The 5000-nt window shown below is 38.0% G+C and overlaps 1 long non-coding RNA gene across 2 annotated transcripts in view; it reads left to right on the plus strand.

The window, feature by feature from the left end:
• LOC136847854 (uncharacterized) overlaps positions 1-5000 on the plus strand; it is a 200426-nt gene that overhangs the window by 94918 nt on the left and 100508 nt on the right. The gene's annotated exons all lie outside the window — the stretch shown is intronic.

A 5000-nucleotide genomic window follows, 5' to 3' on the forward strand; every position in this document is an offset into this window, starting at 1 on the left:
AGAGAATCATGTCAGTTAAGAAAAAACTAAATTTGGATAGATGAAAAACCTAATCCTCGCTTTGAGGCCGTATAAATATGAGAGAGAGAGAGAGAGAGAGAGAGAGAGAGTTAAGAAACGCTAGTTAAAAAAAACTCTAAATCTGAATCGTTGAAAAATCTACAGCTCCTTTTACTTAAGGCCATATAAGAGAGAGAGAGAGAGAGAGAGGGTTATCCAGGCAGGCTAGTAGGTATAAGGACGCTAATGCAACCGCAAGCAAAAGGGATCATGTCGACTGGGGTGTGTGAAACAGGGGGTAAATGTTTTCGTCGGTCGTTTTAAATATTTTGTGTTTTAAATATTTTGTGGAAATCGAGAAATACGGAGCGGCGTTTATGAAGGTGGATAAAGGGGAGCTGTAACGCTGTAACAGAAAAGCTTATTTCACGACGTAACTTTTGTACTTTTAGTTTTCTGTAAGAAAACTATTGTGCCGGCTTTGTCTGTCCGTCCGCACTTTATTCTGTCCGCTCTTTTTTTTTTTTTTTGTCCGTCCTCAGATCTTAAAAACTGCGGAGGGCAGGGGGCTACAAATTGGTATGTTGATCATCCAACCTCCAATCATCTAAGGTACCAAATTGCAGCCCTCTAGCCTCGGTAGTTTTTATTTCATTTAAGGTTAAAGTTAGCCATAATCTTGCTTCTGGCAACGATATGAGGTAGGCCAAGTTTCATGGGCCGCGGCTCACACAGCATTATACCGAGACCACCGAAAGATAGATCTATTTTCGGTGGCCTTGATTATACGGCTGTTCAGAAAACTCGATTGCGCCGGAGAAACTTCGGCGCATTTTTACTTGTTTACTGTTATGTTTGTAAGAGAAATTCTGTTTCATAAATTGTTTTCCGTGTTTATTGCGCGAGTTTATAGGAGGATGGATTTACATATATTATTCGATGTCAAATATTGACCAAATTTATTTCGACCTTATTACAAATTATTTCATTTTTTCAAGTTGTTACTGGACTATTCATCGATAAATGATACTCAGAAGGAAATATTAATTTTACATGAAAGCGTTTGCGATTTGTATATAATTATATATATATATATATATATATATATATATATATATATATATATATATATATATATATATATATATTATATATATATTATATATATATGTATGTATATATATATATATATATATATATATATATATATATATATATATATATATATATATATATATATATATATATATATATATATATATAAATAATGTTTGTGTTATCAGTCTCCCAACTGGATTAGGTGGGTTTGAAGTTTCAGCAAAGGACAATAAAAATAATTTCAAAACACCACTCGAATATTACGTCTACAATCTTCAATCTGCTTCATTTGTAGTGGAACAATCATCTCTGACTCCATATCACTCCTGATTGTTGTATCATCTCACCTGAACAATCCATTTCCCGTAATTGTACCCGCAATTTCTCCTCACTGTCGCCACAGACCTTTTCTTCCCTGGTTATCAGTGTCGCTTGTAATTCCTCTCTTATTGCTGCATCAATCCTCTCCGCGATTATCATCACTCCTTTTATTCGTTCCCTGTTTATTGCTGCGTAAGTCGTTCCTCGCTTATTGCAGCATGCGTGGATTCTATGTATAAATGTATATATGTATCCAGAAACGGCACAGCTTCGCTCATAACGAAATGCATATCTTCCTCCTGGCTTACTGCCATCTCTCTCTCTCTCTCTCTCTCTCTCTCTCTCTCTCTCTCTCTCTTTTGTATATACAGTCTCTTGCCGGCTTATTAACTTGAAACCAAGTAATTCGTGAACAGTGTATTATGAGAGGCTCATTTGCCGCTTACGGCGATAATTCATGTGTGTGCCATTAATTCCATTTTAGAAGGAGGAGGAGGGGGAGGAGGAGGAGGAGGGAGGAGGAGAAAGGGGGAGGAGGAGGAGGAGGAGAAGGAGGGGGGAAGAGGAGGAGGGAGGAGTAGGAGGAGAAGGAGGATGGGGAGGAGGAGGAGGAGGAGGAGGAGGAGGAGGGGAAGGAAGAGGAGGAAGAAGAAGAGGAGAAGGAGGACAGAGACGAGGAGGAGGAGAGGGAAAGTGGGGAGGAGGAGGGAGAGGAGGAGGAGGGGAGAGAGAGAAAGAGAGAGAGAGAGGAAGAGGAGGAGGAGGAGGAGGAGGAGGAGAAGAAGAAGAGAGAGAGAGGAAGAGGTGGAGGAGGAGGAGAAGAAGAGAGAGAGAGGAAGAGGTGGAGGAGGAGGAGGAGAAGAAGAGAGAGAGAGGAAGAGGTGGAGGAGGAGTAGGTGGTGAAGGAGGAGGATTAGGAGGAGGAAGAGGATTAGGAGGAGGAGGAAGAGGAGGAAGAGGAGGAAGAGGGGGAGGAGGAGGAGGAGGAGGAGGAGAAGGAGAAGGAGAAGGAGAAGGAGAAGGAGAAGGAGTCTCTTGCGGTTCTTATTCATTAGTAAAATACGAGTTGAAAATATCTTCCCGTCTCGGGTGCTTATTTATGTGGTGAATATGACGCTCTCAGGCCTCACAAAAACTGGTTTAAGGTTTTTTTTTTATCCCTCTGCCATCCGAAGATCATAAATTTGATTGTCTTTGTTGAGGAGTTTTTTCTTTCCTTTATTTTTTTATTTCGTGTCGTTTTCGGGGCCTCTCTTTCTATTGGGCTGGAAAAGTGGTTTATTCGTGGGTAAAGCGATGGGGGGAGTGGGGGAATAAGAAAAGGGGGTAGGGGAAGGGAATATTTTATTAACTGTGGAAAAAAATGCAGTTGTCCCGTATATGGTTTATAAATGTTTTTTCTGTTACCTCGTTTTTTAGCTGGAAGAAATGAGGTGTATACTCATGCGAAACGTGCGTCCCCGCGCGCAACACACAGCACATATGTATATATATATATATATATATATATATATATATATATATATATATATATATATATATATATATATATATATATATACATAATACATACACACATATATATATACATATATATATATCTATATATAATATATGATAGATATATCTGCCTGTTTATTTATCTATCCATCTGTCTGTATATTTATATATATACATGTATTTTGTGAATACTACGCCAAATGAAGGTCATACGCTCAGCGTATTCGTAAATGATTCGCAACCCTTCGTAAAGATTCGTAAACAGCTGTTTTACTCAAAGTCAGAATATCTTTGAAATTCTGAAAATCCTCAGTCGCTTTCCGCAAGTATTTAACCCCAACCTTTTATCTGTACATATCCCCTTTATTCATCCTCTCTCTCTCTCTCTCTCTCTCTCTCTCTCTCTCTTCTCTCAATCTGCATCCCTCTTCCAAGAAAAATTCTCTCTCTCTCTCTCTCTCTCTCTCCTCTTTTCTCTCTCTCTCTCTCTCTTAGCTCTCTCTCTCTCTCTCTCTCTCTCTCTCTCTCTCTCTCTCTCTCTCTCTCTCTCTCCAGCCTTCTTCCCAAAGAAATTAGCCTCTCTCTCTCTCTCTCTCTCTCTCTCTTCCTCTCTCTTCTCAAGAAAAATTCCTCTCTCTCTCTCTCTCTCTCTCTCTCTCTCTCTCTCCTCTCTCTCTCTCTCTCTCTCTCTCTGTAGTATTTCGTATACATACATGTCTTCAATGCAGAGAAGAAAAACTTCTCTCTCTCTCTCTCTCTCTCTCTCTCTCTCTCTCTCTCTCTCTCTCTCTCTCTCTCTGTAGTATTTCGTATACATACATGTCTTCAATGCGCGAGAAGAAAAATCCCCTTCTCTCTCTCTCTCTCTCTCTCTCTCTCTCTCTCTCTCTCTCTCTCTCTCTCTCCAGCCTTCTTCCCAGAAAAATTCCTCTCTCTCTCTCTCATACTGTACATGTCTTCAATGCGCGAGAAGAAAAAACCCCTTCTCTCTCTCTCTCTCTCTCTCTCTCTCTCTCTCTCTCTCTCTCTCTCTCTCTCTCTCTCTCTCACACACACATAGTCTGGACAGGCTGGAGCCATGTTCTTGGGCAAGGCATCCCGCCCCCTTTTCAATCCTGCGAGGAGGATGGGAGCAAGGCTGGAACTCTTGCTTTTCCAGCCTTGCGTAGGAACCTGGAACCAGGATGCCTGGAACTTGCCAGCGATGTTTCTCGCGTTAATGATTCTCTGCATTTGGGGGGACGCTTGAGTTTTATGGAGAATCATAACGTTTTAATTGCTTGTGTCTCTGAAGATGGTGGTTCTTAATGTTTGATTATGTTTTGTCATTTTTTTGGGTAGTTACTTTTATAAGATATATTGACTTTATATATAATAATTGTCACGTGATACCTGTTTTAGTCGATTTTACACAATAATAGTATATACATAAACTACATGTTATTTAGCAATATAGATTTATATATTTGCACAAACACACACATACACACACACACACATATACATATATATATATATATATATATATATATATATATATATATATATATATGTGTGTGTGTGTGTGTGTGTGTGTGTGAGTGTATGTGTATGAGTGTCTGTTTGTGTAAATATATAAATATATATTGCTAAATAACATGTAGTTTAGGGGTATATACTATTATTGTGTAAAATCGACTAAACAGATATCATGTGAAACAATTACTATTTATATATATATATATATATATATATATATATATATATATATATATATATATATATATATATATATATATAACAGGTACACACACACACACATATATATATATATATATATATATATATATATATATATATATATATATATATATATATATGTATATATACACACACACACCAATTCTTTTTGACTCACGGAACCCAGCAGCGAGAGTTTCATTTATGCAAATTCAGTTTTGTCATCATGATCATATATTGCAAGTCTACCGTCATGTTTTCAGCGCAAAGCAAAACAATTCCAGCATGGGAGTTCTCGTAAGTATGAGGTTATGGAATGTCAGCGAATAGGTATTAAAAATATAACTATTATTTCTTAATGC

The sequence above is a fragment of the Macrobrachium rosenbergii genome, chromosome 17, assembly GCF_040412425.1.
Source record: "Macrobrachium rosenbergii isolate ZJJX-2024 chromosome 17, ASM4041242v1, whole genome shotgun sequence".
Taxonomy (NCBI): Eukaryota; Metazoa; Arthropoda; class Malacostraca; order Decapoda; family Palaemonidae; genus Macrobrachium; species Macrobrachium rosenbergii.